Raw genomic sequence first — 23,430 nt, forward strand, 5'->3', positions numbered from 1 at the left:
GCCTGATTTCATATATAAAACCTAATACTTAAGTGAAAATAAACCAGTTATATTAAAATACAGCATAATTTGGGTGTTCTTCAGGGAAAAATTTATAACATTTAAAAAAAACTTTGAAAGGCGACACTGATTTTCCGGAAAACATGTATCGAAAAAAACAAGCAAGTGGTTGAGCGAAAATCATCACTTGAATATATATTTGATTATAGAAACTACGTATTTTTCCAAAATCCGGTATATAAGGGGAAAGTTAATTAAATTTGCGACAACTCGGAAACTATTCTGGTACGTCATCGTACCAACACCAGAATCTTAAAATGAATGTATTTCCAACATTTTCTGGGAATGCCGTTATCAGCCGATCCATATTTCAGTGCTTAACCTACGTATTTTTCTAAATTCCGCTCTATAAGGGAAAAGTTTACTAAATTTGCGAAAACTCGGAAACTATCTTGGTACGTCATCGTACCAACACCAGAATCTCAAAATAAATGTATTTCCAACATTTTCTGGGAATGCCGTTTTCAGTCGATCCATATTTCATTGCTTAACCTACGTATTTTTCTAAATTTCGCTCTATAAGGGGAAAGTTCACTAAATTGGCGACAACTCGGAAACTATTTTGGTACGTCATCGTCGTACCAACACCAGAATCTCAAAATAACTGTATTTCCAACATTTTCTGGGAATGCCGTTATCAGCCGATCCATATTTCAGTGCTTAACCTACGTATTTTTCTAAATTTCGCTCTATAAGGGGAAAGTTCACTAAATTGGCGACAACTCGGAAACTATTTTGGTACGTCGTCGTACCAACACCAGAATCTCAAAATAACTGTATTTCCAACATTTTCTGGGAATGTCGTTATCAGCCGATCCATATTTCATTGCTTAACCTGCGTATTTTTCTAAATTTCGCTCTATAAGGGGAAAGTTCACTAAATTGGCGATAACTCGGAAACTATTTTGGTACGTCACCGTACCAACACCAGAATCTCAAAATAACTGTATTTCCAACATTTTCTGGGACTGTCGTTATCAGCCGATCCATATTTCATTGCTTAACCTACGTATTTTTCTAAATTTCGCTCTATAAGGGGAAAGTTCACTAAATTGGCGACAACTCGGAAACTATTTTGGTAAGTCATCGTACCAACACCAGAATCTCAAAATAACTGTATTTCCAACATTTTCTGGGAATGTCGTTATCAGCCGATCCATATTTCATTGCTTAACCTACGTATTTTTCTAAATTTCGCTCTATAAGGGGAAAGTTTACTAAATTGGCGACAACTCGGAAACTATTTTGGTACGTCATCGTACCAACACCCGAATCTCAAAATAACTGTATTTCCAACATTTTCTGGGAATGCCGTTATCAGCCGATCCATATTTCATTGCTTAACCTGCGTATTTTTCTAAATTTCGCTCTATAAGGGGAAAGTTCACTAAATTGGCGATAACTCGGAAACTATTTTGGTACGTCATCGTACCAACACCAGAATCTCAAAATAACTGTATTTCCAACATTTTCTGGGAATGCCGTTATCAGCCGATCCATATTTCAGTGCTTAACCTACGTATTTTTCTAAATTTCGCTCTATAAGGGGAAAGTTCACTAAATTGGCGACAACTCGGAAACTATTTTGGTACGTCATCGTACCAACACCAGAATCTCAAAATAACTGTTCTGGGACTGCCAACATTTGGTATTTCCAACATTTTCTGGGAATGCCGTTATCAGCCGTTCCATATTTCAGTGCTTAACCTACGTATTTTTCTAAATTTCGCTCTATAAGGGGAAAGTTCACTAAATTGGCGATAACTCGGAAACTATTTTGGTACGTCATCGTACCAACACCCGAATCTCAAAATAACTGTATTTCCAACATTTTCTGGGAATATCGTTATCAGTGGATCCATATTTCAGTGCTTGACCTACGTATTTTTCTAAATTTCGCTCTATAAGGGGAAAGTTCACTAAATTTGCGAAAACTCGGAAACTATTTTGGTACGTCATCGTACCAACACCAGAATCTCAAAATAACTGTATTTCCAACATTTTCTGGGAATGTCGTTATCAGCCGATCCATATTTCATTGCTTAACCTACGTATTTTTCTAAATTTCGCTCTATAAGGGGAAAGTTCACTAAATTGGCGATAACTCGGAAACTATTTTGGTACGTCATCGTACCAACACCAGAATCTCAAAATAACTGTATTTCCAACATTTTCTGGGAATGCCGTTATCAGCCGATCCATATTTCAGTCCTTAACCTACGTATTTTTCTAAATTTCGCTCTATAAGGGGAAAGTTCACTAAATTGGCGACAACTCGGAAACTATTTTGGTACGTCGTCGTACCAACACCAGAATCTCAAAATAACTGTATTTCCAACATTTTCTGGGAATGCCGTTTTCAGCCGATCCATATTTCATTGCTTAACCTACGTATTTTTCTAAATTTCGCTCTATAAGGGGAAAGTTTACTAAATTGGCGACAACTCGGAAACTATTTTGGTACGTCATCGTACCAACACCCGAATCTCAAAATAACTGTATTTCCAACATTTTCTGGGAATGTCGTTATCAGCCGATCCATATTTCATTGCTTAACCTGCGTATTTTTCTAAATTTCGCTCTATAAGGGGAAAGTTCACTAAATTGGCGATAACTCGGAAACTATTTTGGTACGTCATCGTACCAACACCAGAATCTCAAAATAACTGTATTTCCAACATTTTCTGGGAATGCCGTTATCAGCCGATCCATATTTCAGTGCTTAACCTACGTATTTTTCTAAATTTCGCTCTATAAGGGGAAAGTTCACTAAATTGGCGACAACTCGGAAACTATTTTGGTACGTCATCGTACCAACACCAGAATCTCAAAATAACTGTATTTCCAACATTTTCTGGGAATGCCGTTATCAGCCGATCCATATTTCAGTGCTTAACCTACGTATTTTTCTAAATTTCGCTCTATAAGGGGAAAGTTCACTAAATTGGCGACAACTCGGAAACTATTTTGGTACGTCATCGTACCAACACCAGAATCTCAAAATAACTGTATTTCCAACATTTTCTGGGAATGCCGTTATCAGCCGATCCATATTTCAGTGCTTAACCTACGTATTTTTCTAAATTTCGCTCTATAAGGGGAAAGTTCACTAAATTGGCGACAACTCGGAAACTATTTTGGTACGTCATCGTACCAACACCAGAATCTCAAAATAACTGTATTTCCAACATTTTCTGGGAATGCCGTTTTCAGCCGATCCATATTTCATTGCTTAACCTACGTATTTTTCTAAATTTCGCTCTATAAGGGGAAAGTTTACTAAATTGGCGACAACTCGGAAACTATTTTGGTACGTCATCGTACCAACACCAGAATCTCAAAATAACTGTATTTCCAACATTTTCTGGGAATGTCGTTATCAGTGGATCCATATTTCAGTGCTTGACCTACGTATTTTTCTAAATTTCGCTCTATAAGGGGAAAGTTCACTAAATTGGCGACAACTCGGAAACTATTTTGGTACGTCATCGTCGTACCAACACCAGAATCTCAAAATAACTGTATTTCCAACATTTTCTGGGAATGCCGTTATCAGCCGATCCATATTTCATTGCTTAACCTACGTATTTTTCTAAATTTCGCTCTATAAGGGGAAAGTTCACTAAATTGGCGACAACTCGGAAACTATTTTGGTACGTCATCGTCGTACCAACACCAGAATCTCAAAATAACTGTATTTCCAACATTTTCTGGGAATGCCGTTATCAGCCGATCCATATTTCAGTGCTTAACCTACGTATTTTTCTAAATTTCGCTCTATAAGGGGAAAGTTCACTAAATTGGCGACAACTCGGAAACTATTTTGGTACGTCGTCGTACCAACACCAGAATCTCAAAATAACTGTATTTCCAACATTTTCTGGGAACGCCGTTTTCAGCCGATCCATATTTCAGTGCTTAACCTACGTATTTTTCTAAATTTCGCTCTATAAGGGGAAAGTTTACTAAATTGGCGACAACTCGGAAACTATTTTGGTACGTCATCGTACCAACACCAGAATCTCAAAATAACTGTATTTCCAACATTTTCTGGGAATGTCGTTATCAGTGGATCCATATTTCAGTGCTTGACCTACGTATTTTTCTAAATTTCGCTCTATAAGGGGAAAGTTCACTAAATTGGCGACAACTCGGAAACTATTTTGGTACGTCATCGTCGTACCAACACCAGAATCTCAAAAGCACTGTATTTCCAACATTTTCTGGGAATGCCGTTATCAGCCGATCCATATTTCATTGCTTAACCTACGTATTTTTCTAAATTTCGCTCTATAAGGGGAAAGTTCACTAAATTGGCGACAACTCGGAAACTATTTTGGTACGTCATCGTCGTACCAACACCAGAATCTCAAGATAACTGTATTTCCAACATTTTCTGGGAATGCCGTTATCAGCCGATCCATATTTCAGTGCTTAACCTAGGTATTTTTCTAAATTTCGCTGTATAAGGGGAAAGTTCACTAAATTGGCGACAACTCGGAAACTATTTTGGTACGTCATCGTCGTACTAACACCAGAATCTCAAAATAACTGTATTTCCAACATTTTCTGGGAATGCCGTTATCAGCCGATCCATATTTCAGTGCTTAACCTACGTATTTTTCTAAATTTCGCTCTATAAGGGGAAAGTTCACTAAATTGGCGACAACTCGGAAACTATTTTGGTACGTCATCGTACCAACACCAGAATCTCAAAATAACTGTATTTCCAACATTTTCTGGGAATGTCGTTATCAGTGGATCCATATTTCAGTGCTTGACCTACGTATTTTTCTAAATTTCGCTCTATAAGGGGAAAGTTCACTAAATTGGCGACAACTCGGAAACTATTTTGGTACGTCATCGTCGTACCAACACCAGAATCTCAAAATAACTGTATTTCCAACATTTTCTGGGAATGCCGTTATCAGCCGATCCATATTTCATTGCTTAACCTACGTATTTTTCTAAATTTCGCTCTATAAGGGGAAAGTTCACTAAATTGGCGACAACTCGGAAACTATTTTGGTAAGTCATCGTACCAACACCAGAATCTCAAAATAACTGTATTTCCAACATTTTCTGGGAATGTCGTTATCAGCCGATCCATATTTCATTGCTTAACCTACGTATTTTTCTAAATTTCGCTCTATAAGGGGAAAGTTTACTAAATTGGCGACAACTCGGAAACTATTTTGGTACGTCATCGTACCAACACCCGAATCTCAAAATAACTGTATTTCCAACATTTTCTGGGAATGCCGTTATCAGCCGATCCATATTTCATTGCTTAACCTGCGTATTTTTCTAAATTTCGCTCTATAAGGGGAAAGTTCACTAAATTGGCGATAACTCGGAAACTATTTTGGTACGTCATCGTACCAACACCAGAATCTCAAAATAACTGTATTTCCAACATTTTCTGGGAATGCCGTTATCAGCCGATCCATATTTCAGTGCTTAACCTACGTATTTTTCTAAATTTCGCTCTATAAGGGGAAAGTTCACTAAATTGGCGACAACTCGGAAACTATTTTGGTACGTCATCGTACCAACACCAGAATCTCAAAATAACTGTTCTGGGACTGCCAACATTTGGTATTTCCAACATTTTCTGGGAATGCCGTTATCAGCCGTTCCATATTTCAGTGCTTAACCTACGTATTTTTCTAAATTTCGCTCTATAAGGGGAAAGTTCACTAAATTGGCGATAACTCGGAAACTATTTTGGTACGTCATCGTACCAACACCCGAATCTCAAAATAACTGTATTTCCAACATTTTCTGGGAATATCGTTATCAGTGGATCCATATTTCAGTGCTTGACCTACGTATTTTTCTAAATTTCGCTCTATAAGGGGAAAGTTCACTAAATTTGCGAAAACTCGGAAACTATTTTGGTACGTCATCGTACCAACACCAGAATCTCAAAATAACTGTATTTCCAACATTTTCTGGGAATGTCGTTATCAGCCGATCCATATTTCATTGCTTAACCTACGTATTTTTCTAAATTTCGCTCTATAAGGGGAAAGTTCACTAAATTGGCGATAACTCGGAAACTATTTTGGTACGTCATCGTACCAACACCAGAATCTCAAAATAACTGTATTTCCAACATTTTCTGGGAATGCCGTTATCAGCCGATCCATATTTCAGTCCTTAACCTACGTATTTTTCTAAATTTCGCTCTATAAGGGGAAAGTTCACTAAATTGGCGACAACTCGGAAACTATTTTGGTACGTCGTCGTACCAACACCAGAATCTCAAAATAACTGTATTTCCAACATTTTCTGGGAATGCCGTTTTCAGCCGATCCATATTTCATTGCTTAACCTACGTATTTTTCTAAATTTCGCTCTATAAGGGGAAAGTTTACTAAATTGGCGACAACTCGGAAACTATTTTGGTACGTCATCGTACCAACACCCGAATCTCAAAATAACTGTATTTCCAACATTTTCTGGGAATGTCGTTATCAGCCGATCCATATTTCATTGCTTAACCTGCGTATTTTTCTAAATTTCGCTCTATAAGGGGAAAGTTCACTAAATTGGCGATAACTCGGAAACTATTTTGGTACGTCATCGTACCAACACCAGAATCTCAAAATAACTGTATTTCCAACATTTTCTGGGAATGCCGTTATCAGCCGATCCATATTTCAGTGCTTAACCTACGTATTTTTCTAAATTTCGCTCTATAAGGGGAAAGTTCACTAAATTGGCGACAACTCGGAAACTATTTTGGTACGTCATCGTACCAACACCAGAATCTCAAAATAACTGTATTTCCAACATTTTCTGGGAATGCCGTTATCAGCCGATCCATATTTCAGTGCTTAACCTACGTATTTTTCTAAATTTCGCTCTATAAGGGGAAAGTTCACTAAATTGGCGACAACTCGGAAACTATTTTGGTACGTCGTCGTACCAACACCAGAATCTCAAAATAACTGTATTTCCAACATTTTCTGGGAATGCCGTTTTCAGCCGATCCATATTTCATTGCTTAACCTACGTATTTTTCTAAATTTCGCTCTATAAGGGGAAAGTTTACTAAATTGGCGACAACTCGGAAACTATTTTGGTACGTCATCGTACCAACACCAGAATCTCAAAATAACTGTATTTCCAACATTTTCTGGGAATGTCGTTATCAGTGGATCCATATTTCAGTGCTTGACCTACGTATTTTTCTAAATTTCGCTCTATAAGGGGAAAGTTCACTAAATTGGCGACAACTCGGAAACTATTTTGGTACGTCATCGTCGTACCAACACCAGAATCTCAAAATAACTGTATTTCCAACATTTTCTGGGAATGCCGTTATCAGCCGATCCATATTTCATTGCTTAACCTACGTATTTTTCTAAATTTCGCTCTATAAGGGGAAAGTTCACTAAATTGGCGACAACTCGGAAACTATTTTGGTACGTCATCGTCGTACCAACACCAGAATCTCAAAATAACTGTATTTCCAACATTTTCTGGGAATGCCGTTATCAGCCGATCCATATTTCAGTGCTTAACCTACGTATTTTTCTAAATTTCGCTCTATAAGGGGAAAGTTCACTAAATTGGCGACAACTCGGAAACTATTTTGGTACGTCGTCGTACCAACACCAGAATCTCAAAATAACTGTATTTCCAACATTTTCTGGGAACGCCGTTTTCAGCCGATCCATATTTCAGTGCTTAACCTACGTATTTTTCTAAATTTCGCTCTATAAGGGGAAAGTTTACTAAATTGGCGACAACTCGGAAACTATTTTGGTACGTCATCGTACCAACACCAGAATCTCAAAATAACTGTATTTCCAACATTTTCTGGGAATGTCGTTATCAGTGGATCCATATTTCAGTGCTTGACCTACGTATTTTTCTAAATTTCGCTCTATAAGGGGAAAGTTCACTAAATTGGCGACAACTCGGAAACTATTTTGGTACGTCATCGTCGTACCAACACCAGAATCTCAAAAGCACTGTATTTCCAACATTTTCTGGGAATGCCGTTATCAGCCGATCCATATTTCATTGCTTAACCTACGTATTTTTCTAAATTTCGCTCTATAAGGGGAAAGTTCACTAAATTGGCGACAACTCGGAAACTATTTTGGTACGTCATCGTCGTACCAACACCAGAATCTCAAGATAACTGTATTTCCAACATTTTCTGGGAATGCCGTTATCAGCCGATCCATATTTCAGTGCTTAACCTAGGTATTTTTCTAAATTTCGCTGTATAAGGGGAAAGTTCACTAAATTGGCGACAACTCGGAAACTATTTTGGTACGTCATCGTCGTACTAACACCAGAATCTCAAAATAACTGTATTTCCAACATTTTCTGGGAATGCCGTTATCAGCCGATCCATATTTCAGTGCTTAACCTACGTATTTTTCTAAATTTCGCTCTATAAGGGGAAAGTTCACTAAATTGGCGACAACTCGGAAACTATTTTGGTACGTCATCGTACCAACACCAGAATCTCAAAATAACTGTATTTCCAACATTTTCTGGGAATGTCGTTATCAGTGGATCCATATTTCAGTGCTTGACCTACGTATTTTTCTAAATTTCGCTCTATAAGGGGAAAGTTCACTAAATTGGCGACAACTCGGAAACTATTTTGGTACGTCATCGTCGTACCAACACCAGAATCTCAAAATAACTGTATTTCCAACATTTTCTGGGAATGCCGTTATCAGCCGATCCATATTTCATTGCTTAACCTACGTATTTTTCTAAATTTCGCTCTATAAGGGGAAAGTTCACTAAATTGGCGACAACTCGGAAACTATTTTGGTACGTCATCGTCGTACCAACACCAGAATCTCAAAGTAACTGTATTTCCAACATTTTCTGGGAATGCCGTTATCAGCCGATCCATATTTCAGTGCTTAACCTACGTATTTTTCTAAATTTCGCTCTATAAGGGGAAAGTTCACTAAATTGGCGACAACTCGGAAACTATTTTGGTACGTCGTCGTACCAACACCAGAATCTCAAAATAACTGTATTTCCAACATTTTCTGGGAATACTGTTTTCAGCCGATCCATATTTCATTGCTTAACCTACGTATTTTTCTAAATTTCGCTCTATAAGGGGAAAGTTTACTAAATTGGCGACAACTCGGAAACTATTTTGGTACGTCATCGTACCAACACCAGAATCTCAAAATAACTGTATTTCCAACATTTTCTGGGAATGCCGTTATCAGCCGATCCATATTTCAGTGCTTAACCTACGTATTTTTCTAAATTTCGCTCTATAAGGGGAAAGTTCACTAAATTGGCGACAACTCGGAAACTATTTTGGTACGTCATCGTCGTACCAACACCAGAATCTCAAAATAACTGTATTTCCAACATTTTCTGGGAATGCCGTTATCAGCCGATCCATATTTCAGTGCTTAACCTACGTATTTTTCTAAATTTCGCTCTATAAGGGGAAAGTTCACTAAATTGGCGACAACTCGGAAACTATTTTGGTACGTCGTCGTACCAACACCAGAATCTCAAAATAACTGTATTTCCAACATTTTCTGGGAATGCCGTTTTCAGCCGATCCATATTTCATTGCTTAACCTACGTATTTTTCTAAATTACGCTCTATAAGGGGAAAGTTTACTAAATTGGCGACAACTCGGAAACTATTTTGGTACGTCATCGTACCAACACCAGAATCTCAAAATAACTGTATTTCCAACATTTTCTGGGAATGCCGTTTTCAGCCGATCCATATTTCATTGCTTAACCTGCGTATTTTTCTAAATTTCGCTCTATAAGGGGAAAGTACACTAAATTGGCGATAACTCGGAAACTATTTTGGTACGTCATCGTACCAACACCAGAATCTCAAAATAACTGTATTTCCAACATTTTCTGGGAATGCCGTTATCAGCCGATCCATATTTCAGTGCTTCACCTACGTATTTTTCTAAATTTCGCTCTATAAGGGGAAAGTACACTAAATTGGCGATAACTCGGAAACTATTTTGGTACGTCATCGTACCAACACCAGAATCTCAAAATAACTGTATTTCCAACATTTTCTGGGAATGTCGTTATCAGTGGATCCATATTTCAGTGCTTAACCTACGTATTTTTCTAAATTTCGCTCTATAAGGGGAAAGTTCACTAAATTGGCGACAACTCGGAAACTATTTTGGTACGTCGTCGTACCAACACCAGAATCTCAAAATAACTGTATTTCCAACATTTTCTGGGAATGCCGTTTTCAGCCGATCCATATTTCATTGCTTAACCTACGTATTTTTCTAAATTACGCTCTATAAGGGGAAAGTTTACTAAATTGGCGACAACTCGGAAACTATTTTGGTACGTCATCGTACCAACACCAGAATCTCAAAATAACTGTATTTCCAACATTTTCTGGGAATGCCGTTTTCAGCCGATCCATATTTCATTGCTTAACCTGCGTATTTTTCTAAATTTCGCTCTATAAGGGGAAAGTACACTAAATTGGCGATAACTCGGAAACTATTTTGGTACGTCATCGTACCAACACCAGAATCTCAAAATAACTGTATTTCCAACATTTTCTGGGAATGCCGTTATCAGCCGATCCATATTTCAGTGCTTAACCTACGTATTTTTCTAAATTTCGCTCTATAAGGGGAAAGTACACTAAATTGGCGATAACTCGGAAACTATTTTGGTACGTCATCGTACCAACACCAGAATCTCAAAATAACTGTATTTCCAACATTTTCTGGGAATGTCGTTATCAGTGGATCCATATTTCAGTGCTTAACCTACGTATTTTTCTAAATTTCGCTCTATAAGGGGAAAGTACACTAAATTAGCGATAACTCGGAAACTATTTTGGTACGTCATCGTACCAACACCAGAATCTCAAAATAACTGTATTTCCAACATTTTCTGGGAATGTCGTTATCAGCCGATCCATATTTCAGTGCTTAACCTACGTATTTTTCTAAATTTCGCTCTATAAGGGGAAAGTTCACTAAATTGGCGACAACTCGGAAACTATTTTGGTACGTCATCGTACCAACACCAGAATCTCAAAATAACTGTATTTCCAACATTTTCTGGGAATGTCGTTATCAGTGGATCCATATTTCAGTGCTTGACCTACGTATTTTTCTAAATTTCGCTCTATAAGGGGAAAGTTCACTAAATTTGCGAAAACTCGGAAACTATTTTGGTACGTCATCGTACCAACACCAGAATCTCAAAATAACTGTATTTCCAACATTTTCTGGGAACGCCGTTTTCAGCCGATCCATATTTCAGTGCTTAACCTACGTATTTTTCTAAATTTCGCTCTATAAGGGGAAAGTACACTAAATTGGCGATAACTCGGAAACTATTTTGGTACGTCATCGTACCAACACCAGAATCTCAAAATAACTGTATTTCCAACATTTTCTGGGAATGTCGTTATCAGCCGATCCATATTTCAGTGCTTAACCTACGTATTTCTAAATTTCGCTCTATAAGGGGAAAGTTCACTAAATTGGCGACAACTCGGAAACTATTTTGGTACGTCATCGAACCAACACCAGAATCTCAAAATAACTGTATTTCCAACATTTTCTGGGAATGTCGTTATCAGCCGATCCATATTTCATTGCTTAACCTACGTATTTTTCTAAATTTCGCTCTATAAGGGGAAAGTTCACTAAATTGGCGATAACTCGGAAACTATTTTGGTACGTCATCGTACCAACACCAGAATCTCAAAATAACTGTATTTCCAACATTTTCTGGGACTGTCGTTATCAGCCGATCCATATTTCATTGCTTAACCTACGTATTTTTCTAAATTTCGCTCTATAAGGGGAAAGTTCACTAAATTGGCGATAACTCGGAAACTATTTTGGTACGTCATCATACCAACACCAGAATCTCAAAATAACTGTATTTCCAACATTTTCTGGGAACGTCGTTATCAGCCGATCCATATTTCATTGTTTAACCTACGTATTTTTTTAAATTTCGCTCTATAAGGGGAAAGTTCACTAAATTGGCGACAACTCGGAAACTATTTTGGTACGTCATCGTACCAACACCAGAATCTCAAAATAACTGTATTTCCAACATTTTCTGGGACTGTCGTTATCAGCCGATCCATATTTCATTGCTTAACCTACGTATTTTTCTAAATTTCGCTCTATAAGGGGAAAGTTCACTAAATTGGCGACAACTCGGAAACTATTTTGGTACGTCATCGTCGTACCAACACCAGAATCTCAAAATAACTGTATTTCCAACATTTTCTGGGAATGCCGTTATCAGCCGATCCATATTTCATTGCTTAACCTACGTATTTTTCTAAATTTCGCTCTATAAGGGGAAAGTTCACTAAATTGGCGACAACTCGGAAACTATTTTGGTACGTCATCGTCGTACCAACACCAGAATCTCAAAATAACTGTATTTCCAACATTTTCTGGGAATGCCGTTATCAGCCGATCCATATTTCAGTGCTTAACCTACGTATTTTTCTAAATTTCGCTCTATAAGGGGAAAGTTCACTAAATTGGCGACAACTCGGAAACTATTTTGGTACGTCATCGTCGTACCAACACCAGAATCTCAAAATAACTGTATTTCCAACATTTTCTGGGAATGCCGTTATCAGCCGATCCATATTTCAGTGCTTAACCTACGTATTTTTCTAAATTTCGCTCTATAAGGGGAAAGTTCACTAAATTGGCGACAACTCGGAAACTATTTTGGTACGTCATCGTACCAACACCAGAATCTCAAAATAACTGTATTTCCAACATTTTCTGGGAATGTCGTTATCAGTGGATCCATATTTCAGTGCTTGACCTACGTATTTTTCTAAATTTCGCTCTATAAGGGGAAAGTTTACTAAATTGGCGACAACTCGGAAACTATTTTGGTACGTCATCGTACCAACACCAGAATCTCAAAATAACTGTATTTCCAACATTTTCTGGGAATGCCGTTATCAGCCGATCCATATTTCAGTGCTTAACCTACGTATTTTTCTAAATTTCGCTCTATAAGGGGAAAGTTCACTAAATTGGCGACAACTCGGAAACTATTTTGGTACGTCATCGTCGTACCAACACCAGAATCTCAAAATAACTGTATTTCCAACATTTTCTGGGAATGCCGTTATCAGCCGATCCATATTTCAGTGCTTAACCTACGTATTTCTAAATTTCGCTCTATAAGGGGAAAGTTCACTAAATTGGCGACAACTCGGAAACTATTTTGGTACGTCATCGAACCAACACCAGAATCTCAAAATAACTGTATTTCCAACATTTTCTGGGAATGTCGTTATCAGCCGATCCATATTTCATTGCTTAACCTACGTATTTTTCTAAATTTCGCTCTATAAGGGGAAAGTTCACTAAATTGGCGATAACTCGGAAACTATTTTGGTACGTCATCGTACCAACACCAGAATCTCAAAATAACTGTATTTCCAACATTTTCTGGAACTGTCGTTATCAGCCGATCCATATTTCATTGCTTAACCTACGTATTTTTCTAAATTTCGCTCTATAAGGGGAAAGTTCACTAAATTGGCGACAACTCGGAAACTATTTTGGTACGTCATCGTCGTACCAACACCAGAATCTCAAAATAACTGTATTTCCAACATTTTCTGGGAATGCCGTTATCAGCCGATCCATATTTCAGTGCTTAACCTACGTATTTCTAAATTTCGCTCTATAAGGGGAAAGTTCACTAAATTGGCGACAACTCGGAAACTATTTTGGTACGTCATCGAACCAACACCAGAATCTCAAAATAACTGTATTTCCAACATTTTCTGGGAATGCCGTTATCAGCCGATCCATATTTCATTGCTTAACCTACGTATTTTTCTAAATTTCGCTCTATAAGGGGAAAGTTCACTAAATTGGCGATAACTCGGAAACTATTTTGGTACGTCATCGTACCAACACCAGAATCTCAAAATAACTGTATTTCCAACATTTTCTGGAACTGTCGTTATCAGCCGATCCATATTTCATTGCTTAACCTACGTATTTTTCTAAATTTCGCTCTATAAGGGGAAAGTTCACTAAATTGGCGACAACTCGGAAACTATTTTGGTACGTCATCGTCGTACCAACACCAGAATCTCAAAAAAACTGTATTTCCAACATTTTCTGGGAATGCCGTTATCAGCCGATCCATATTTCAGTGCTTAACCTACGTATTTTTCTAAATTTCGCTCTATAAGGGGAAAGTTCACTAAATTGGCGACAACTCGGAAACTATTTTGGTACGTCATCGTACCAACACCAGAATCTCAAAATAACTGTATTTCCAACATTTTCTGGAACTGTCGTTATCAGCCGATCCATATTTCATTGCTTAACCTACGTATTTTTCTAAATTTCGCTCTATAAGGGGAAAGTTCACTAAATTGGCGACAACTCGGAAACTATTTTGGTACGTCGTCGTACCAACACCAGAATCTCAAAATAACTGTATTTCCAACATTTTCTGGGAATGCCGTTATCAGCCGATCCATATTTCAGTGCTTAGCCTACGTATTTTTCTAAATTTCGCTCTATAAGGGGAAAGTTCACTAAATTGGCGACAACTCGGAAACTATTTTGGTACGTCATCGTCGTACCAACACCAGAATCTCAAAATAACTGTATTTCCAACATTTTCTGGGAATGCCGTTATCAGCCGATCCATATTTCAGTGCTTAACCTACGTATTTTTCTAAATTTCGCTCTATAAGGGGAAAGTTCACTAAATTGGCGACAACTCGGAAACTATTTTGGTACGTCGTCGTACCAACACCAGAATCTCAAAATAACTGTATTTCCAACATTTTCTGGGAATGCCGTTTTCAGCCGATCCATATTTCATTGCTTAACCTACGTATTTTTCTAAATTTCGCTCTATAAGGGGAAAGTTTACTAAATTGGCGACAACTCGGAAACTATTTTGGTACGTCATCGTACCAACACCAGAATCTCAAAATAACTGTATTTCCAACATTTTCTGGGAATGCCGTTTTCAGCCGATCCATATTTCATTGCTTAACCTACGTATTTTTCTAAATTTCGCTCTATAAGGGGAAAGTTTACTAAATTGGCGATAACTCGGAAACTATTTTGGTACGTCATCGTACCAACACCAGAATCTCAAAATAACTGTATTTCCAACATTTTCTGGGAATGTCGTTATCAGTGGATCCATATTTCAGTGCTTGACCTACGTATTTTTCTAAATTTCGCTCTATAAGGGGAAAGTTCACTAAATTTGCGATAACTCGGAAACTATTTTGGTACGTCATCGTACCAACACCAGAATCTCAAAATAACTGTATTTCCAACATTTTCTGGGAATGCCGTTATCAGCCGATCCATATTTCAGTGCTTAACCTACGTATTTTTCTAAATTTCGCTCTATAAGGGGAAAGTTCACTAAATTGGCGACAACTCGGAAACTATTTTGGTACGTCATCGTACCAACACCAGAATCTCAAAATAACTGTATTTCCAACATTTTCTGGGAATGTCGTTATCAGTGGATCCATATTTCAGTGCTTGACCTACGTATTTTTCTAAATTTCGCTCTATAAGGGGAAAGTTCACTAAATTGGCGATAACTCGGAAACTATTTTGGTACGTCATCGTACCAACACCAGAATCTCAAAATAACTGTATTTCCAACATTTTCTGGGAATGCCGTTATCAGCCGATCCATATTTCATTGCTTAACCTACGTATTTTTCTAAATTTCGCTCTATAAGGGGAAAGTTTACTAAATTGGCGACAACTCGGAAACTATTTTGGTACGTCATCGTACCAACACCCGAATCTCAAAATAACTGTATTTCCAACATTTTCTGGGAATGTCGTTATCAGCCGATCCATATTTCATTGCTTAACCTGCGTATTTTTCTAAATTTCGCTCTATAAGGGGAAAGTTCACTAAATTGGCGATAACTCGGAAACTATTTTGGTACGTCATCGTACCAACACCAGAATCTCAAAATAACTGTATTTCCAACATTTTCTGGGAATGCCGTTATCAGCCGATCCATATTTCAGTGCTTAACCTACGTATTTTTCTAAATTTCGCTCTATAAGGGGAAAGTTCACTAAATTGGCGACAACTCGGAAACTATTTTGGTACGTCATCGTACCAACACCAGAATCTCAAAATAACTGTATTTCCAACATTTTCTGGGAATGTCGTTATCAGTGGATCCATATTTCAGTGCTTGACCTACGTATTTTTCTAAATTTCGCTCTATAAGGGGAAAGTTCACTAAATTGGCGACAACTCGGAAACTATTTTGGTACGTCATCGTACCAACACCAGAATCTCAAAATAACTGTATTTCCAACATTTTCTGGGAATGCCGTTATCAGCCGATCCATATTTCAGTGCTTAACCTACGTATTTTTCTAAATTTCGCTCTATAAGGGGAAAGTTCACTAAATTGGCGACAACTCGGAAACTATTTTGGTACGTCATCGTACCAACACCAGAATCTCAAAATAACTGTATTTCCAACATTTTCTGGGAATGTCGTTATCAGTGGATCCATATTTCAGTGCTTGACCTACGTATTTTTCTAAATTTCGCTCTATAAGGGGAAAGTTCACTAAATTTGCGAAAACTCGGAAACTATTTTGGTACGTCATCGTACCAACACCAGAATCTCAAAATAACTGTATTTCCAACATTTTCTGGGAATGTCGTTATCAGTGGATCCATATTTCAGTGCTTGACCTACGTATTTTTCTAAATTTCGCTCTATAAGGGGAAAGTTCACTAAATTGGCGACAACTCGGAAACTATTTTGGTACGTCATCGTACCAACACCAGAATCTCAAAATAACTGTATTTCCAACATTTTCTGGGAATGTCGTTATCAGCCGATCCATATTTCAGTGCTTAACCTACGTATTTCTAAATTTCGCTCTATAAGGGGAAAGTTCACTAAATTGGCGACAACTCGGAAACTATTTTGGTACGTCATCGAACCAACACCAGAATCTCAAAATAACTGTATTTCCAACATTTTCTGGGAATGTCGTTATCAGCCGATCCATATTTCATTGCTTAACCTACGTATTTTTCTAAATTTCGCTCTATAAGGGGAAAGTTCACTAAATTGGCGATAACTCGGAAACTATTTTGGTACGTCATCGAACCAACACCAGAATCTCAAAATAACTGTATTTCCAACATTTTCTGGGAATGTCGTTATCAGCCGATCCATATTTCATTGCTTAACCTACGTATTTTTCTAAATTTCGCTCTATAAGGGGAAAGTTCACTAAATTGGCGACAACTCGGAAACTATTTTGGTACGTCATCGTACCAACACCAGAATCTCAAAATAACTGTATTTCCAATATTTTCTGGGAATGTCGTTATCAGCCGATCCATATTTCATTGCTTAACCTACGTATTTTTCTAAATTTCGCTCTATAAGGGGAAAGTTCACTAAATTGGCGATAACTCGGAAACTATTTTGGTACGTCATCGTACCAACACCAGAATCTCAAAATAACTGTATTTCCAACATTTTCTGGAACTGTCGTTATCAGCCGATCCATATTTCATTGCTTAACCTACGTATTTTTCTAAATTTCGCTCTATAAGGGGAAAGTTCACTAAATTGGCGATAACTCGGAAACTATTTTGGTACGTCATCGTACCAACACCAGAATCTCAAAATAACTGTATTTCCAACATTTTCTGGGAATGTCGTTATCAGCCGATCCATATTTCATTGCTTAACCTACGTATTTTTCTAAATTTCGCTCTATAAGGGGAAAGTACACTAAATTGGCGATAACTCGGAAACTATTTTGGTACGTCATCGTACCAACACCAGAATCTCAAAATGAATGTATTTCCAACATTTTCTGGGAATGTCGTTATCAGCCGATCCATATTTCAGTGCTTAACCTGCATATTTTTCTAAATTTCGCTCTATAAGGGGAAAGTACACTAAATTGGCGATAACTCGGAAACTATTTTGGTACGTCATCGTACCAACACCAGAATCTCAAAATAACTGTATTTCCAACATTTTCTGGGAATGTCGTTATCAGCCGATCCATATTTCAGTGCTTAACCTACGTATTTTTCTAAATTTCGCTCTATAAGGGGAAAGTACACTAAATTGGCGATAACTCGGAAACTATTTTGGTACGTCATCGTACCAACACCAGAATCTCAAAATAACTGTATTTCCAACATTTTCTGGGAATGTCGTTATCAGCCGATCCATATTTCAGTGCTTAACCTACGTATTTCTAAATTTCGCTCTATAAGGGGAAAGTTCACTAAATTGGCGACAACTCGGAAACTATTTTGGTACGTCATCGAACCAACACCAGAATCTCAAAATAACTGTATTTCCAACATTTTCTGGGAATGTCGTTATCAGCCGATCCATATTTCATTGCTTAACCTACGTATTTTTCTAAATTTCGCTCTATAAGAGGAAAGTTCACTAAATTGGCGATAACTCGGAAACTATTTTGGTACGTCATCGTACCAACACCAGAATCTCAAAATAACTGTATTTCCAACATTTTCTGGGAATGCCGTTATCAGCCGATCCATATTTCATTGCTTAACCTACGTATTTTTCTAAATTTCGCTCTATAAGGGGAAAGTTCACTAAATTGGCGATAACTCGGAAACTATTTTGGTACGTCATCGTACCAACACCAGAATCTCAAAATAACTGTATTTCCAACATTTTCTGGGAATGTCGTTATCAGCCGATCCATATTTCAGTGCTTAACCTACGTATTTCTAAATTTCGCTCTATAAGGGGAAAGTTCACTAAATTGGCGACAACTCGGAAACTATTTTGGTACGTCATCGAACCAACACCAGAATCTCAAAATAACTGTATTTCCAACATTTTCTGGGAATGTCGTTATCAGCCGATCCATATTTCATTGCTTAACCTACGTATTTTTCTAAATTTCGCTCTATAAGGGGAAAGTTCACTAAATTGGCGATAACTCGGAAACTATTTTGGTACGTCATCGTACCAATACCAGAATCTCAAAATAACTGTATTTCCAACATTTTCTGGGAATGCCGTTATCAGCCGATCCATATTTCATTGCTTAACCTACGTATTTTTCTAAATTTCGCTCTATAAGGGGAAAGTTCACTAAATTGGCGACAACTCGGAAACTATTTTGGTACGTCATCGTACCAACACCAGAATCTCAAAATAACTGTATTTCCAACATTTTCTGGGAATGCCGTTATCAGCCGATCCATATTTCAGTGCTTAACCTACGTATTTTTCTAAATTTCGCTCCATAAGGGGAAAGTTCACTAAATTGGCGACAACTCGGAAACTATTTTGGTACGTCATCGTACCAACACCAGAATCACAAAATAATTGTATTTCCAACATTTTCTGGGAATGCCGTTATCAGTCGATCCATATTTCAGTGCTTAACCTGCATATTTTTCTAAATTTCGCTCTATAAGGGGAAAGTACACTAAATTGGCGATAACTCGGAAACTATTTTGGTACGTCATCGTACCAACACCAGAATCTCAAAATAACTGTATTTCCAACATTTTCTGGGAATGTCGTTATCAGCCGATCCATATTTCAGTGCTTGACCTACGTATTTTTCTAAATTTCGCTCTATAAGGGGAAAGTTCACTAAATTGGCGATAACTCGGAAACTATTTTGGTACGTCATCGTACCAACACCAGAATCTCAAAATAACTGTATTTCCAATATTTTCTGGGAATGCCGTTATCAGCCGATCCATATTTCAGTGCTTAACCTACGTATTTTTCTAAATTTCGCTCTATAAGGGGAAAGTACACTAAATTGGCGATAACTCGGAAACTATTTTGGTACGTCATCGTACCAACACCAGAATCTCAAAATAACTGTATTTCCAACATTTTCTGGGAATGTCGTTATCAGCCGATCCATATTTCAGTGCTTAACCTACGTATTTCTAAATTTCGCTCTATAAGGGGAAAGTTCACTAAATTGGCGACAACTCGGAAACTATTTTGGTACGTCATCGAACCAACACCAGAATCTCAAAATAACTGTATTTCCAACATTTTCTGGGAATGTCGTTATCAGCCGATCCATATTTCAGTGCTTAACCTACGTATTTTTCTAAATTTCGCTCTATAAGGGGAAAGTACACTAAATTGGCGATAACTCGGAAACTATTTTGGTACGTCATCGTACCAACACCAGAATCTCAAAATAACTGTATTTCCAACATTTTCTGGGAATGTCGTTATCAGCCGATCCATATTTCAGTGCTTAACCTACGTATTTCTAAATTTCGCTCTATAAGGGGAAAGTTCACTAAATTGGCGACAACTCGGAAACTATTTTGGTACGTCATCGAACCAACACCAGAATCTCAAAATAACTGTATTTCCAACATTTTCTGGGAATGTCGTTATCAGCCGATCCATATTTCAGTGCTTAACCTACGTATTTCTAAATTTCGCTCTATAAGGGGAAAGTTCACTAAATTGGCGACAACTCGGAAACTATTTTGGTACGTCATCGTACCAACACCAGAATCTCAAAATAACTGTATTTCCAACATTTTCTGGAACTGTCGTTATCAGCCGATCCATATTTCAGTGCTTAACCTACGTATTTTTCTAAATTTCGCTCTATAAGGGGAAAGTTCACTAAATTGGCGATAACTCGGAAACTATTTTGGTACGTCATCGTACCAACACCAGAATCTCAAAATAACTGTATTTCCAACATTTTCTGGGACTGTCGTTATCAGCCGATCCATATTTCATTGCTTAACCTACGTATTTTTCTAAATTTCGCTCTATAAGGGGAAAGTTCACTAAATTGGCGACAACTCGGAAACTATTTTGGTACGTCATCGTACCAACACCAGAATCTCAAAATGAATGTATTTCCAACATTTTCTGGGAATGTCGTTATCAGCCGATCCATATTTCAGTGCTTAACCTACGTATTTTTCTAAATTTCGCTCTATAAGGGGAAAGTTCACTAAATTGGCGATAACTCGGAAACTATTTTGGTACGTCATCGTACCAACACCAGAATCTCAAAATAACTGTATTTCCAACATTTTCTGGGAATGCCGTTATCAGCCGATCCATATTTCATTGCTTAACCTACGTATTTTTCTAAATTTCGCTCTATAAGGGGAAAGTTCACTAAATTGGCGACAACTCGGAAACTATTTTGGTACGTCATCGTACCAACACCAGAATCTCAAAATAACTGTATTTCCAACATTTTCTGGGAATGCCGTTATCAGCCGATCCATATTTCAGTGCTTAACCTACGTATTTTTCTAAATTTCGCTCCATAAGGGGAAAGTTCACTAAATTGGCGACAACTCGGAAACTATTTTGGTACGTCATCGTACCAACACCAGAATCACAAAATAATTGTATTTCCAACATTTTCTGGGAATGCCGTTATCAGTCGATCCATATTTCAGTGCTTAACCTGCATATTTTTCTAAATTTCGCTCTATAAGGGGAAAGTACACTAAATTGGCGATAACTCGGAAACTGTTTTGGTACGTCATCGTACCAACACCAGAATCTCAAAATAACTGTATTTCCAACATTTTCTGGGAATGTCGTTATCAGCCGATCCATATTTCAGTGCTTGACCTACGTATTTTTCTAAATTTCGCTCTATAAGGGGAAAGTTCACTAAATTGGCGAAAACTCGGAAACTATTTTGGTACGTCATCGTACCAACACCAGAATCTCAAAATAACTGTATTTCCAACATTTTCTGGGAATGTCGTTATCAGCCGATCCATATTTCATTGCTTAACCTACGTATTTTTCTAAATTTCGCTCTATAAGGGGAAAGTTCACTAAATTGGCGATAACTCGGAAACTATTTTGGTACGTCATCGTACCAACACCAGAATCTCAAAATAACTGTATTTCCAACATTTTCTGGAACTGTCGTTATCAGCCGATCCATATTTCAGTGCTTAACCTACGTATTTTTCTAAATTTCGCTCTATAAGGGGAAAGTTCACTAAATTGGCGATAACTCGGAAACTATTTTGGTACGTCATCGTACCAACACCAGAATCTCAAAATAACTGTATTTCCAACATTTTCTGGGACTGTCGTTATCAGCCGATCCATATTTCATTGCTTAACCTACGTATTTTTCTAAATTTCGCTCTATAAGGGGAAAGTTCACTAAATTGGCGACAACTCGGAAACTATTTTGGTACGTCATCGTACCAACACCAGAATCTCAAAATGAATGTATTTCCAACATTTTCTGGGAATGTCGTTATCAGCCGATCCATATTTCAGTGCTTAACCTACGTATTTTTCTAAATTTCGCTCTATAAGGGGAAAGTTCACTAAATTGGCGATAACTCGGAAACTATTTTGGTACGTCATCGTACCAACACCAGAATCTCAAAATAACTGTATTTCCAACATTTTCTGGGAATGCCGTTATCAGCCGATCCATATTTCATTGCTTAACCTACGTATTTTTCTAAATTTCGCTCTATAAGGGGAAAGTTCACTAAATTGGCGACAACTCGGAAACTATTTTGGTACGTCATCGTACCAACACCAGAATCTCAAAATAACTGTATTTCCAACATTTTCTGGGAATGCCGTTATCAGCCGATCCATATTTCAGTGCTTAACCTACGTATTTTTCTAAATTTCGCTCCATAAGGGGAAAGTTCACTAAATTGGCGACAACTCGGAAACTATTTTGGTACGTCATCGTACCAACACCAGAATCACAAAATAATTGTATTTCCAACATTTTCTGGGAATGCCGTTATCAGTCGATCCATATTTCAGTGCTTAACCTGCATATTTTTCTAAATTTCGCTCTATAAGGGGAAAGTACACTAAATTGGCGATAACTCGGAAACTGTTTTGGTACGTCATCGTACCAACACCAGAATCTCAAAATAACTGTATTTCCAACATTTTCTGGGAATGTCGTTATCAGCCGATCCATATTTCAGTGCTTGACCTACGTATTTTTCTAAATTTCGCTCTATAAGGGGAAAGTACACTAAATTGGCGATAACTCGGAAACTGTTTTGGTACGTCATCGTACCAACACCAGAATCTCAAAATAACTGTATTTCCAACATTTTCTGGGAATGCCGTTATCAGCCGATCCATATTTCATTGCTTAACCTACGTATTTTTCTAAATTTCGCTCTATAAGGGGAAAGTTCACTAAATTGGCGATAACTCGGAAACTATTTTGGTACGTCATCGTACCAACACCAGAATCTCAAAATAACTGTATTTCCAACATTTTCTGGGAATGCCGTTATCAGCCGATCCATATTTCATTGCTTAACCTACGT

This window comes from Sabethes cyaneus, chromosome 2 (assembly GCF_943734655.1).
Source record: "Sabethes cyaneus chromosome 2, idSabCyanKW18_F2, whole genome shotgun sequence".
NCBI classification, from domain to species: domain Eukaryota; kingdom Metazoa; phylum Arthropoda; class Insecta; order Diptera; family Culicidae; genus Sabethes; species Sabethes cyaneus.